At 41.8% G+C, this 15,873-nt stretch overlaps 1 long non-coding RNA gene across 1 annotated transcript; it reads right to left on the bottom strand.

The window, feature by feature from the left end:
* Window positions 1-9,024: 9,024 nt before the first annotated feature.
* Window positions 9,025-15,484, bottom strand: LOC119566960. The gene is made up of 2 exons (XR_005226568.2): window positions 9,791-15,484; window positions 9,025-9,576 (listed from the first exon to the last, which is right to left on the bottom strand). It is a non-coding gene; the product is annotated as an uncharacterized LOC119566960 (long non-coding RNA).
* Between the last annotated feature and the right edge of the window lie 389 nt (window positions 15,485-15,873).

The raw sequence follows: 15,873 nt of genomic DNA, 5'->3' as shown, positions 1-15,873 counted from the left end.
AGAGACATGGAAGTGTTAGTACTGTTATACAAGGCATCTGGAGTACTGTGTTCAGTTCTGGTCTTTCATGTTTAAGAAAGATGAATTCAAACTTGAACCAGTGCAGAGAAGGGCTACTAGGAAGATAGGAGGAATGGAAAACCTACCTTATGAGAGGAAACTCAAAGAGCGTGGTTGTTTAGCCTAACCAAAAGAAGGCTGAGGGGAGATACGATTGCTCTCTATAACTATATCAGAGGGGTAAATACCAGGGACGGAGAGGAATTACTTAAGTTAAGCACCAATATCGACACAAGAACAAATGGATATAAACTGGCCATCAACAAGCTTAGGCTTGAAATTAGATGAAGGTTTCTAACCTAACTGGCTTCAAGACTGAGCTTGGTAAGTTTACTCCTGGGGGAATTCTGCGCCAAAAAATTAAAAATTCTGCACACAATATTTTAAAATTCTGCAAATTTTGTCAAAATAACACTATATAATCACACCAGTTTCAATTATTTTGGTAATTTATTTCAAAATACCTGTCAGTAAGTATGTGTGTAACAATGCAGACATATATAAAAATGCCCCCAGGAGTAGAGAGTTAAAGAAACCCCTATGACAACCCTGTTCCTGCTCCTCTGCGCCCTTCCTTCCCCAGAGCCCAGCCAGGGGGTCAGGCACTCACACTCCCTTTCCCTCAGAGCCCAGCCATGTCCCTCCCAGCCCAGACACATCCCCCCGCCCAGCGCCCAGTTGTGCGCCTCCTCCCCAGCCCAGACACTCTCACCCTCTTCCCCCCCAGAGGCCAGCTGCAAGGCCCCACCCTGCCCAGATACTCACAGACCCTAACCTCATATTGCCCAGGAATCCAGAGGGAGAAACAGCCTGATGCTGGGTGCTGGGCTTGCACAGTTTCCTGCACACCGCTGCCTCCTTCCTTTAGGGCAGGAGTGGCCAACCTGTGGCTCCGGAGCCATATGCAGCTCTTCAGAAGTTAATATGTGGCTCCTTGTGTAGGCACTGATTCCGGGGCTGGAGCTACAGGAGCCAACTTTCCAATGTGCCGGGAAGTGCTCACTGCTCAACCCCTGGCTCTGCCACAGGCCCCGCCACCACTCCATCCCTTCCTGGCTCCTCCCCTGGGTCTGCTGTGGCCTCGCTCCTCCCCCTCCGCCCCAGAGCCTCCTGCACACCACGAAACAGCTGATCGGCCGGGCTGACGGTGTGTGGGGGCTGATGGGGGGGTTGCCGACATATTACTGTGGCTCTTTGGCAATGTACATTGTTAAATTCTGGCTCCTTCTCAGGATCCCCCCAGCTTTAGGGCATGCTGGGAACTGCAACTGCTGGGAACCCTCCAGTTCCCTCCTCCTCCCCCAGGCCTTGTCTTTATTTGTGAGCTGCGATCTGCTGGGTCCAGCAGCCCCTAGTGGCAGCCCACATCTCTGCAACCTATTTCTGTGGGGAAAAAGGAAATTCTGCATGCACAACATTAACTTCTGCAAAAATTCTGCATTGTGCAGGGGTGCAGAATTCCTCCAGGAGTATAAGTTTATGGAGGGGATGGTATGATGAGACGGGCTACAATGGCATGTAGCCAATCTGCTGCTGCTAGCAGCTAATATCCCCAACAGCTGGTGATGGGATGCTAGAAGCGGAGGGCTCTGAGTTACTACAAAGAATTTTTTCCTAGATGTCTGGCTGGTGGGTCTTGTCCACATGCTCAGGGTCTAACTGATCACCATATTTGGGGCTATGAAGGAATTTCCCCCGTGTCAGATTGGCAGAGATCCTGGGTTTTATTTTTCACTTTTTTCTGTAGCATGGGTCACTTGCAGGTTTAAACTAGAGTAGATGGTGGATTGTCTGTAACTTAAAGTCTTTAACTCATGATTTGAGGACTTCATAACTCAACCAGAGGTTTGGCGTCTATTACAGGAGGGGGTGGGTGAGGTTCTGTGGCCTGCAATTTGCAGGAGTTCAGAGTAGGTGATCATGATGGTCTCTTCTGGCCCTAAAGTTTATGAGACTTTAATTTTTACAGAATCTAATTGCACTACCTTCCATCAGCTCAAATAAAGAGAAAGAGATTGTTTGTTTCAGTTGTTTAATAAAATTAACACATACTATAGCTTGAATCCAGTACTACAGGGGACTCCAGGGCTCAGGTCAGGTTTCACTTCTTGGTTGCTAGATAGAAGCCTTCTACATGTTGTTTGGTGGCCCATGTAAAACGAGTCAGTGGTCTCAGTCTTGTTATTAGTGGAAAGGTGGCTATATCACAAACACACCAACCATAATTGCCACAGAAGTAGCATGGAGGTCAAGGATTGATTAGCCATAGAAAACATACAGCTCATTAACCTCTGGAGGTGGGCCTTCTAGGGCAATGTAGATCTATATTACCTACTTGCATGGGGAAGCTTGCATTGAGGTGGTCTGTTTTCCCAAGCAGTTAGTTTACCACCTTTTGTGAGTATCATAGAGGGGAAAATCCAATCTTAAAAAAAAACACAACAAAATATCAGACATTGTTATTCTATGGCTAGTTTAGAACCTTTGTCACCAAATATTTCCTGTCTTTCTTTAAATCCTAATAGGAAGCAAATTTGTATCTCTGAAGTCAATGGATCCAATTCTGCCTCTACTGAGGCCCTAATCCTGCTTCTATCAGGTCAAAGACCAAAAGCCCATTAACTGCAGGGATGCGGGATCAGGCCCTTAGGGCCCAACCCTGCAGATAATGAGAACCCTGAGTTCAATCGGTATTAAAGGTGCTCTGCACCTTTCAGGGTTGCACTCTTATTCTGCTCTCATTGAAGTCAATGTGAGTTGCATCCTTATAAGGGCCTGATCCAGCTCTCATTGAAGCCCGTGGGAGCTGGATTGGGCCCTCAGTGATATTACATTGGACTTAATGGATGTGTATGCAGCTTACAAGAAGTTATTTCCTGGCAGTGTAAAATTCAGACATTTTTTCAGGTGTTTTTGCACAGCATGAAGCTAGTAAGCTGAACTGTATTCATCTTCTGCATAATGAGACGAGTCACTAGTCTTGTAAGTGGCAGATGGGAAGAACTGCCACATTGAGAAATATTGGACCTGTTTATAGGATTGATTTTAAGCACACTGTCCAGCTCCTATTAACCAAAGTGAGAGTTATGTGTCTAACATTCTGTGCTGCATGCTTACAGTTATTTATTCCATGATGTGCAGGAAGGAAGGAGACGGGTGCAATCTCCGTTCTTGTTAACAGGAATTGTGCACCTCATTCTTTGTGCATTGTACTGAAAATGAACCAATAAGCCGTGTTCTGAATCAGCAAAAAGATTACCCTATTCAGCTGAAATGAGAACATGCCAGCTATAACTTGGGAGGAAAAAAAATAACTGCAAATGATTTTATTAAAAGATAGAATCTGTTTTGGGGGTTTTTCCCAAAATGTTGCTCAGACTGAAAATTCTGAATCATTTTTCTTTCTTTCTTCCACTCAGTTGCTAACCTTTGTGTTGCATGCAATTCAGCTGTAACCAGCACTTTCGTTTCGGTGGCAGTTTTTCATCTCTTTACTCGTTTATGGCTAAAACAATCCTTGTAACAGTAATTTTACAGTTACTTACTTTCCAGTATAATTATTTTGTGCTCTCTCTGTCTTTCTCTGTCTCTCAAGTTTCCCTAGGGGAAGGGCTTCCCTTCCTGCTGTGTCACCTTGATAGAGCCAGCCTCAGAATTCCTGTGCTTAGTGTAAACATCTTCACTGCAGGTGCAAAATCAGGTGACAGCTCCTTCATGAGGCACCCTTTCAAGCTGTAGTGACTCCTTATTCCTAGCTTTATGTTGGTTGCGTCACTGTTGAAACTTTACCAGCTGGTTACTCAATTGGTAAGTGGAAAGTAACATACATTGGCTTACACACCCTTAATGGTGAAGATACTTTATATTTATGTGGTAGGTTCTGTCTGAAGATTCCAAAGCACTTTGCAAACTCTGGGGAGAATGAGACTGCGCCTTTCTTTTACTCCACAGCAGTCCTGACCTCTCTAGCTTCTTCTTTTCAGCGTTGGTCATTAGCCCTTCTCTCTTGCTTGGAAGGTTTATGTGGGCTATGAACCTTCATAAAATGCTTATTTGTCTTTATGTACTGTGAAGAATGCACCCAGGAACAATATATGGTGAGTGCATGCCTGTTCTCCTTCTATGGGCAGAATGCATGGATTTTGGAAGTACAGTAAGATATGAAGAATAGTATGACTTACATTGGTATATCATATGAACTATTTTGGCAATATTTATGTCCCTTCCTATGGATGAGCATACAAAACTAAAACATAATGTTAAAAACACATAACGCACAGGGAAGAGATTAGAAAACCACCATATGAAAACAAAGATGGGCTACCCTAGGGGAGATGCTTCCTGTGGCTTCCTCCAACTTTTTTAACATTGTACTTAAAACTCAATAACTGTGCTTGGAATCAAGTATCTGGGGCAGTATAAGTATCTGAATAGACATTGGTTGAGGTCTTCACTTAAAGCCTTGACCTAAGTGGCAGTTTTACCTTAATAAAGGTTGTCTAAAGACTTCAGGATAATAATGATGATGATTAATAATTAACAACAATAATCAACACCACCAGAAGCATCCGTAACTGTCCAGCTCTGAGAGAACCACCCAGGCAGAGTGTGAGGTTAGCAATGTATGAAGTTACACTCTGTCCATGCTCTATTTACGGCTTGTAAAGAGAGTTCCAAATGAGAATGTAATCCATGGCTAGCTGAAGAGTCACATCAGTGAGATCTGCCAAGCAAAGCAGACATTCCAAGTGTCAGGTTTTCTGAAGGAATGTTAGTCCCTCCCACTGTCTACTTGATAGCAGTGAAGGTGTGAGAATCATCAAATGATTTAAAAATCTGCTTCTCCCGAACCCAAATTATGCTGAGGTTTGCAGGGAATAGGACAGGTGGCAATAGCTCTACATCTTTCAGACTCTTCTTTGCCTCATCAACACTTTTCCTTGACTTAATGAGGGACAAGCTGCCACAATCCCAAGTCATTTGCATTAGCTATTTTGAGACTCTTGTTCCTGATGAGCTAAGTCTCACAGACTTTGTGTGAGACTCAGGAAAACAGGACACTATGCTTTCTCAGTAGCTTTTGGGGCTCCCACAAGGGAGGAGTAGAATGACCATGAATTTTGGCGTCTTCAGGACAGAGCAAGAGTCTTGTCTCTGCTATAGCATTCCCACAAAATGACATTAATGAAAGAAAAAGTAAACCTTTCCCTCCCATCTGGAGGAAGAGGCCAAAGTGCAGCTGTGATTAAACTATGTGGTAAATCTATATAATTCTGTAGGGTGTTAGATATCAAAGAGATGAATGTTCTATACATGCTTAGGTAGACTAGACTAAGTTAAATTAATATTCAATATAAGAATAGATTTTCCTTGGTACTTTGGGGTCTATAGCGTAAGTCAGACTAAGTCTACTCAGTAAGACTGAACCGTGTTTTAATTATGTTGGAAAACTACTGAGTTGTGTAACTGGATCCCTTAACACAATAATGTAGACGGGACTATTTTCTTTCAGCTCCTCTGTTCTTGGCTTCCATATAACCTTCAGTCTAGGAAAGTCTGTAGTGCAAAGAGAATGTATTTACTGCAGTACCTAGAAGCTGATATTTCAGCATATTTACACTTTCCATTTTGTAATATGAAAATAGAAAATGTTCAGGAGGTTGTTCAGCTGTATAGGAGACTCAGGACTCTCTTGGCTGAGATGACCTTATAATGCTCATTTATTACTAATTACCAAATGGCTAATGCAAATTAAGTATTTTTTATTTTAAAGTTTGAGTTCTGCAGAGGTAACCCAGTCTCTGTTATATTTGTTTGTATACAACCATGTGAAAGTGATTTTTTTTGTGTGGTTTGCTGTCCATTTTTGTTTTTTCTTTGTATTCTCAGTGTGAAAAATGTGGGGTCAGAAGCTTGGTTTTATTTTGTTTTTTGTTTTTAATAAGCGTAGGGCCGAACTTTCACTATCCTCCAGGTTTTCACACAGCTTTTGCAGGCTTAATAAGTTAGGCATGCAAAAGTGGGGGCACAAAATGTGGAGGCTTAAGCTGAAAATGTGTCCTGTATTGCTCAGAATTCTGTCTCCCATGTCAAAGTCTGTATCTAAATTCAACACCCAGCCAGGGTCCCGTAGTATGGTGGGAAATTAATAATTCAACCCAGATCATGACAGAAGGTGGAGTGCACAGACTTCATGTAAGTATGCCATTTGGAAACAAATTAAATTAATTTCCCCAGGGTGAAAACAGTCAGTAACCACCTTCCCATTACCCAGAGATGGGTGTGGGCATGGAGGAAAGGTACTGAGTCAACAGAATCCCAGCTAGATTTCATGATGTTCTGTTTTAATTGTGTGCAGAGAATGAAGTTGCTGTTTTCCCAAGAAGAGGCAGGTCTTCTAATGAGCGCGGATAATACTAAGGAAAGCCTTTTCCTCGGTAGAGGAATGTGTGCTAGTGCTGGGTGTGATGTTGAGTTGGCAGACAAAGATGTATGTGTTCAAAGTTTACAGCAGGGATGGCATTCGGCTTGGAATTGCAATTAAACCTTTAAGTGACCTCCTAAGACACCAGAAAAAGTCAGTTGCCTTATAAATTGGTCTTTAACTACTGCTTGAACAAAATTGCCCTAGAAACATGGAGACACTTTAAAGTGAAACGGGACTGTTGCCTATTGTCAGAATTTCTTAGTTCTGGATTCATGGTGTATTATTATGTCCTCCTATTTATTCTAACCTGCATGTGATACTCAGTTATATATGGTCACTGGTGACTGCCGAATGTGACAAACCACAAAATCTTAACCATCCATTGTAAATAAACCTGAAAATAGAGCAGACATTTTGTCCTGGATACTGGATAAAGTTTGCAGCCTTTATGGCTAGTCTTTGAGTGAACCTTAAAAAAAGAGAGATGATCTCTTACCTGGCCTTTAGGAGAACCAGATAATACAGGCACCTATAAAATATCTCAGGACTCCTCCTGGCTGCTGAATCCTTTTTTTAAAAGCCCCTTTCAAGTGTATTGGGCCATTTCTACATAAGGCTGCATTTCAGCCAGGAGGTTCTGATGGGATCACTGGAAAAAGGCTAATGTAGTGCCCATCTTTAAAAAAGGGAAGAAGGAGGATCCTGGGAACTACAGGCCAGTCAGCCTCACCTCAGTCCCTGGAAAAATCATGGAGCAGCCTCAAGGAATCAATTCTGAAGCACTTAGAGGAGAGGAAAGTGATCAGGAACAGTCAGCATGGATTCACCAAGGGCAAGTCATGCTTGACTAATCTAATTGCCTTATATGACGAGATAACTGGCTCTGTGGATGAAGGGAAAGCAGTGGACATGTTGTTCCTTGACTTTAGCAAAGCTTTTGACACGGTCTCCCACAGTATTCTTGCCAGCAAGTTAAAGAAGTATGGGCTGGATGAATGGACGATAAGGTGGATAGAAAGCTGGCTAGATTGTCAGGCTCAACGGGTAGTGATCAATGGCTCCATGTCTAGTTGACAGCCGGTATCAAGTGGAGTGCCCCAAGGGTCGGTCCTGGGGCCGGTTTTGTTCAATATCTTCATAAATGATCTGGAGGATGGTGTGGATAGCACCCTCAGCAAGTTTGCAGATGACACTAAACTGGGAGGAGAGGTAGATACGCTGGAGGGTAGGGATAGGATACAGAGGGACCTAGACAAATTGGAGGATTGGGCCAAAAGAAATCTGATGAGGTTCAACAAGGACAAGTGCAGAATCCTGCACTTAGGACAGAAGAATTCAATGCACTGCTACAGACTAGGGACCGAATGGCTCGGCAGAAGTTCTGCAGAAAAGGACCTAGGGGTTACAGTGGACGAGAAGCTGGATATGAGTCAACAGTGTGCCCTTGTTGCCAAGGAGGCCAATGGCATTTTGGGATGATTGCCAGCAGATCGAGGGACGTGATCGTTCCCCTCTATTCGACACTGGTGAGGCCTCATCTGGAGTACTGTGTCCAGTTTTGGGCCCCACACTACAAGAAGGGTGTGGAAAAATTGGAAAGAGTCCAGCGGAGGGCAACAAAAATGATTAGGGGACTGGAACACATGAGTTATGAGGAGAGGCTGAGGGAACTGGGGATGTTTAGTCTGCGTAAGAGAAGAATGAGGGGGGATTTGATAGCTGCTTTCAACTACCTGAAAGGGGGTTCCAAAGAGGATGGCTCTAGACTGTTCTCAGTGATAGCACATGACAGAACAAGGAGTAATGGTCTCAAGTTGCAGTGGGGGAGATTTAGGTTGGATATTAGGAAAAACTGTTTCACTAGGAGGGTGGTGAAATACTGGAATGTGTTACCTAGGGAGGTGGTGGAATCTCCTTCCTTAGAAGTTTTTAAGGTCAGGCTTGACAAAGCCCTGGCTGGGATGATTTAATTGGGGATCGGTCCTGCTTTGAGCGGGGGTTGGACTAGATGACCTCCTGAGGTCCCTGCCAACCCTGATATTCTATGATTCTATGATTCATACATTAAAAAAGGGATAAAATACTATGTGGACAAACGAGCCAACCAGAACCTTCTCCTGTAACAAGAGAGGTGCCCAAACAAGTGCCTTGAGAATCCAGACATCCCCTCACTTTGGGAAAGCAGAACTCAGGATGCAAAGTTGGGTCTGGATGTAAATTTCACAGTGAAACCCCTGTCTCCAGACTGAGCTGAACTGAACCAAAATTCTGAAAGTGAAGGCATGCTGTTGGCACAGTGTGGAGAAGCTTGTATTGCTACCATGCATGCTGTACTAATTCTGTAGAGAAACAACTGACTTCACTCTCAGGGATTGTCAAAATGGCACCTATCCCCCGTGCTGTATGCGCTTTAAACAAAGAGTGCTATACACCAGGACCATTTGGGAAAATATGCATGAGAGGTATTTCATCAATGCCTGTGGTTTGCGATCTAACATCTAAGCAGGTTAAAACATGCATACTGATTACGTCTTTGATTAATTATCCAGTATCAAAAACATATATATTTATGGCTTGCAGAATCAGATACTTTCTTCAGATGTGGCTTCATTTCAGTTAAGTAGAGATGAATGGAAATCAAAACCTCTGATCTTTAGCGTATCTGAAACTTGATGACGGAACACTAGAAAATTACAGATCAGAGAGCAAGTGACCATTCAGAACCTTGATACAGTGGCAGCAAAAATTTAAGAAAAAAACTCCAAGAAGTATAAATACATCATTAGATCTCTACTGGCGTAAATGAATAGCAGTCTTCCAAGAAACTTACTTTTAAAAAACACATTAAACACATTTAAATACATTGATTTTATGTTCTAGCTAACTGATGATTTTCAACACATGAATATCCTCCTTGCTTCATAGAACTGGCAGAGAATGTCACCATGGGCAAACGAGATTCTGGCCACCAATAAGGCTGTTTCCATTGTTCTAGCAGTGTAAAGCAGACAAAGCTGGCTTCCTGTGGTGAAATCTTCAGGGTATCATAGGGCCAGCATCACCAACTCTATGCCAGTCTCCTCACAGCCCTGAGGAAGAAGTAAAGAATAGACAGAGAGCTGCAAATTCTGGCTACTGTAATGCCTTATGGAGGTGATAGGCAGCTGGGCATGAGATAGAGCAGCTCCACACAGTATATACGGACAGCACCCCTGAAATACAGCCAGCTCTGGTAGAGGGCAGCACCAGCAGCCAACAGATGCACAATGCACTGCACAACAAAAGGGGAAATGCTCTACTTACATCACAGGATCCTTATCATCAGCACAGAGCTGACAGGACCTTGGTTTTTAAAGGTCTCCTCAGAAAGATCCCACACACAATAAGCAACATGGAGCGCAGTTTATCTACTCGGGTGGGATGATGGTCTGTGGCAGTGATTCTGGGATTTAAGACCGTGGATGGCTCTATGGAAGCAAGATATATTTGTCCATTAAGCCGTTCCCCACCCACTTTAGGTCATAACATTAAGAAAAAGATAATTTGTTCACAAGGCTTCTTCAGTTATAATATAATACTAACAAATTATATTCAGATAATAGGCCCAAATCAAAGTCCTGCATCCAGATGCAGTTGAGATCCTCTCTCTAATGGTTTGAATCCAAACATCCTGACCTTTGGGAAAGTTAGGAGCTGGATTTTCAGACACCCCACTTTGGTAGTGTTCAGACCCATCTGTATTTAGAGGTACAGTCAAATCCATAAGTTTACTGATCGCATTTTATGAAACATTGTTCTTTTGCCAGAACAAGATAGGTTGCGGGGTGCTACTTCCCCAAGCGACTTATGTAGTTTGCTACCGAGACATGCATTTTTGTGCTTCCTCAGATATTTACAGTGCATATTTTCTTATGTATAACTTCCATGTTGAATGTATTGGAGTGTAGTTCCAATGTGACACACAGCTTAAGCTGTAACTCTAGCTCAGAGAGACTTCCAGAGCCATTGGCACAAAGAGAAGATTTCCACTCTGCTCCCTGTTGCAAGAGGTTGCTGTTCATTTTTATTTGCTTTTATTGCCCCTCAAACAATTCTTCATGGTATTTGTTTAAATTTTACATATAATTTACATGGATTTAATATGATCTTATAGTAATCTTTGGAAAGCCAGGGGATCTGATATTTCAACCAAGACATCCTGTTCGATGTATTATTTTTGCAGTAATGTAGGTGCGGGTTTAGCCATGAGAACTAGAGAGTTGGGCTGTCATATTACACACCTTCACCACTCACAATGAAATTATGCTGAGCCTAACAACTTCTGTTTCAACAAATATGCATCTCAGCAATACCATATGACAGTGGACAAATAATTTTATTTTTTAAAACAGAATTGGCAAACTCTTGAGCCATGTTGAACTCCACATTAGCTCCACCTCGGGCCTTCCATTCTGTTTTATGACATTTGATACTGCAAATACTTTTTTCTACTGTCCTAAATATCATTTTACACAGTGGGCCAGGTAATTCCTATTAAAAATCCGAATATACTTTCCTAGTGGAAATATATTTTTCATTCTTTTTCTGTCTGCATTCCAGCTACCATGAAAGTTGTAGGACACCAAATAGAGCTGTTCAAAACTGTGATACAGTGTCACACATACAAAGTCACTTGGGAGCTACATCATCTGAGCATGAACATCAGGGTCCAGCAGAGGAAGTTTCATGAACAGCATTATTGTCTCATATTTTGGGTTCAGCAAATTCAAAATGATTCACTCCCTAGGTGTTTTGGCATGGCTGAAGTGGTTATAAAAATGCAGGAAACGTGGAATTTTCAGTACAGGGAACTTTATATTTTGTATTTTACAATAGCCTCAGTAAGAGTGATGGTTCCAAACTGAAGAACTTTACTGTAGAGGGAAGTTGTGTTTCCTTACAGCACATTTCTGCTGCAATTGTTCTTTCTGGACCTTCAGAACAGCAACAAGAATGAAAAGCTATAGTGACCAAAACCATGTCATTTGAAAAAGTCAGTAAAAAGTAAACTTTAAAAAGAAAAAGGGTTGTTTCTAAGAACAAATTAAAGTAACAAGTATCAGGCATGTCGCTTTACTGTTAGAAGTAACATTTTTGCAGTGGAAAGCCCTAAGAAACTCCAGCAAACATTGCCCTTTCTGCCCTCCCCTGTTCTGCATCCAGCAGTGAATTGCAGCTTCAGGAATATATATTGCAACTCCGCTCCAAAACTAATGTTTCTCCCTAGAGTGTATTTTGGGAAACAAAAGATGAACAATGAGAGTGATTATAGTAAACACACCTACCTAGGTAATGTTGCAAGTATAATTTCCAGAGAAAAATTTTGTTACAATAGAGCTAAATTTATAATTACAGATTAATCAGAGATAAAAGGCAGATTAGGAAAAGCCCTATATTATCATAGAATGTTGTAGTTACTTTAGAAAAATGTTTGAAAGCAAAAAATTCTAAGATAAAGATAAAGGGCCTGAACCTTAGCAGCTATAAATCATTGTAGCTCGTTTGAGGTCAATGTATCTATATCAATTTACATCCACTAAGGATCTGGCCCTGTCTTAAAAATACTACTACTAAATAATAAAAAAATCAATTGCAGAGTGCCCACATCACATCACAAAAATGCCTTAAGTGGCACCACAGGTGATGGCAAAGACTGAATGGATTGTGGAAACTGAGTGACCCTCTCACCTTGAATGTGGAACCTTCAGAACAGAATTGATGCAGAAATATAGGGGAGCCTGCCATTAGAGATAACAGCACTTAGATACTGCAGAGATGGGCACTATATTAGCACCGTGTCCAGTACGTAGTACTTCAGCTAAACTACATCCCCTGGTGTTCTGCCAAGTGGCTAGTGATTTTACTTTTTAATATGTAGGAACAGCCTTGGGAATGTGCAATGATCCATCTTAAATTGAATGGATGGAGTGCTTGGCTCAAGATGTAACATGCATTCTGAGACCTGTAACCTGCATTAGAGATGAGTGGTCGCAGTGTATTAGATTTTATGCAGATTAGGTATTGCCTTAGGCTCCTGGCCAGTTGACAGTATGGCCCTCAATAGGGCAAAGTTTGGGCACCCCCATTGTACAGTATTCCTGCTGCTGATGTGGTATCCGTCAAATGCGTTAAATACAGTAGGTTCTTGGGACAATATAATCAGCTCATATAGTCTAGTGCTAACATTCCCTGTTGCCCTCTTCCATATCAACTTCAAATTTCCTTGGTTAACCTTATGCAACTCCTGAGCAGAAGGCTGAGTCATCGCATAGGCCATTAGCTTTATCTGTAATAAAAAAGTTTACAGTCTCAAAAAGCCGCAGGCCCATATGGTTTCACATCTGATTTGTTTCAAGTCATTTAGGTAACAAGTTGAAACACTCTCCCTTTGACATATGTTTGGGCATGGGGGTGTGTGTGGATTTCCTTACTAAAGGCATCTTCCGCCAGCCTTTGAAGACAGTGACACTGTCTTTGATCTATAAGCAAAGAAGGGGCTTAGTCTCATGACAGTAATAAACTGTATTTCTTTCACAAATACCTTGACTGTAGGATGTTATTTATAGTTTGTCTAGGAGACTGGGGGCAGAGCCTTGCCATACATTGCTAATCCTGATCAGGCAGAATTGATTATAATTTACAGTACAGTATGTGTACTCTCATTCGTACATTTTGCTCCTGTTTAAAGTAAGGAAGCCTTTTCGTCTTACTAGGTAGAAGAACTTTTAAGTCTTAAATCCATTTGCTTTAAAGGGGAGCTTTGTGAGATGAGTCATGACAGGGATTCAAGGATTTAATAAAAATGGATCTTTCACAGGGACTGGGAACTTTTGGGGAAGAGAGGGCACTCTCTAGTGATCTCTTCTGGCCAGTGCTTGGAACAACTTTGGAAGACTCGTTAGAAAGGAGAAACCTCCAGGCCTCTAGAACCAGGTGCAGCCTTGGAGGGTAAAAGGGAGTTAAAGTGACCTGTTGGATGTTCAGATAAGCCCCCAAAATGATACATGATGTTGGGCTATCACTTTGCTTGGCAGAGGAAGACAATTATGTCATTGAGCCAATTATGAAGCCTCTTACAGAAAGGATAAAGTGACATCCAGGAATGGTTGATAGGAATGGTTTCAACCACAATGCCTTCTACATGCAATATATAGATGATCTGAGAATATTATGCCACCCCGTGCCCCCTTTACCCTAAGGGCTGGTTTAGATGAACAGTTAGTGCATGGCAAGCTGGGGTGTAAATCTACATCACACTTACTGTCTGGGTGGACCCTGCTGCCATGTACTAAAAGTTCCCTACAGCGATTTTATCTATTTCGAAGTGGGTGGATCAAAGTGCACTAGGAAACTTTTAGTGTGTAGCAGCACACTCCACACAGAAGTGGGTGGCAGGCTAGTGAGGCAGATTTACAACCCAGCTTGCGTGCACTAACTTTCATCTAGACAAGCCCGAAGTCTATCCTGAAATCTATAGACATTTGCGTAATTAATGTGAAACATAAAGTTAATGTTTGTTCCAAATCAGAGTCTCTATGTCTGAGCTTTCTTATTTTAAAAGAGACAATAGTTATTAGTTACTTTCCATTTGTTGTTACTGTTGTTTGGCTTAAATTCCACATTAAATACAGGAATCTTTAGGGCGTGTCTACATTTACTGGTAGATCGGCACTACTGCAATCAGTGTGAATGTATGCCTATGATCACTGCCTTCTCCTTCCCTCTGCCTCTCTGCAACATTTTGTGAGCTGGCCAGAGTATAAGGATCCTGCCCTTTGAGAGGAGAATGCATTGCTTGCACAATTCAATCCTGTGCCTACTTAGAAAGGATTGGGTTGACAGAGTCGAGGGAGGGGCAGGATGACCTGCACATGCTCACATCATATGTAGAGTTGCCATTGGTTGTACTGGCTTAGTTACTGTTGGGTGGCTGTACTGTTTGACAGCCTTCAGTGTGGTGATGCAGAGCATTTTCTGAGATTCAAGAGGAAACGTTTTTAAAAAGTAGACCAAAGTTGGCTGTTGTTTTGGCTTTGTTCCTCATCTGGATGCACTTATGTTACTAGCCAATACAAGGCGAATTACAAATTGTATAGGTGAGTGTAAAATCCTGTTGTTGCTATTGCTATTTTATTTATTTTAATGTCTCTATTGTGGTAGCACCTACAGGTTTGTTGTACATTTTGAAATTTGCATTTGGTAGCTCTCTGGGGCAGCGACTATATTTTGGTTCTGTGTTTGTACAGTACCTAGCTCTCCTGGTCCATGATCAGAGTGCCTAGGAACTATGTTAATATAGATAATAATAATAAAATAACAATCAGTGATATTCACTACCTTAAATCTTTATTTTTTTATACTTTTTACATTTTTTAACTGTACCACCTCCTGTGCATGTTCCTAAATTGACTAACCACAAGGTAATTTTGCTATAACCCTCATCTTTCCTCACTCCTTCCTCCTCCTACTGTTAGTCACACTCATTTCATCCCATACCAAATTTAGGTTTGAGGTAGGGACAATGTCTTTCTGTGACTTCTGAGAAATGTTTAACACACTTTTCAATGCTGTAAAGTAATAATAATCATTAATTGTACTTTAAATATGCAAAGGCTGTTGTGCGGGATGTTTTTCTGGGAAATAATCTTTGCAGGTATTTCATGCTGATTTTATTGGAGACTGGCTGAAACAAAAGCTAGTTCCAAGCACCTACTTATTTTGGGGGTGGGAAGGAGGTTGAAATTTGGATCCAAATGTTGTAGCTGGAACTTACCTCCTAAGAAGCCAAAAGAAATCAGCCTATTTGACTTTGGGAGCAGATCCTGGCCTGAAAATTTGGTCAGCAGGGTTATTGGGAACATGTGGTAAGAGACTTCACCTTGAACCAAGTCTAGTTTGTTAAGTTTTAGTTACTAGAAAGCATTTTATCTTTATTTCTCTTTTAACCATTTCTGACTTTAATGCCTTATATTTGTACTCACTTAAAATCTCTCTCCTTGTAATTAAACAAACTTGTTTTATTCTTTAATCAAAATTAATCCAGTGTTGTGAAATGTGTGGGTAACTCCATTTAGGTAGGAGACTGTTGTATATTGATCCCTGTAAGGGGCAACAGACCTATTATATCTGGACTGTCCAGAACACATGTTTTGGGGGAAAATCTGGGACTGGGAGTGCGTTAGGGTCACCCTGCAAGTGGTAATCAAGGCTGGTGGAAGCCAGAGAGAGTGTGACTGGTGTGTGGCTAGCAGGCTGAAGCTGTACACTCAGGGTGTTACCTGCAGGCTGGAAGGCTGTTTGTGAGTGGTCCACAAGGGAGCTACAGCAGCAAGGCATCATGAAGTACT

Source organism: Chelonia mydas, chromosome 8 (assembly GCF_015237465.2).
Source record: "Chelonia mydas isolate rCheMyd1 chromosome 8, rCheMyd1.pri.v2, whole genome shotgun sequence".
Classification (NCBI taxonomy): Eukaryota; Metazoa; Chordata; order Testudines; family Cheloniidae; genus Chelonia; species Chelonia mydas.
Note: the sequence above shows the minus strand (reverse complement) of the source record. Positions and strands in the feature narration are given on the sequence as shown.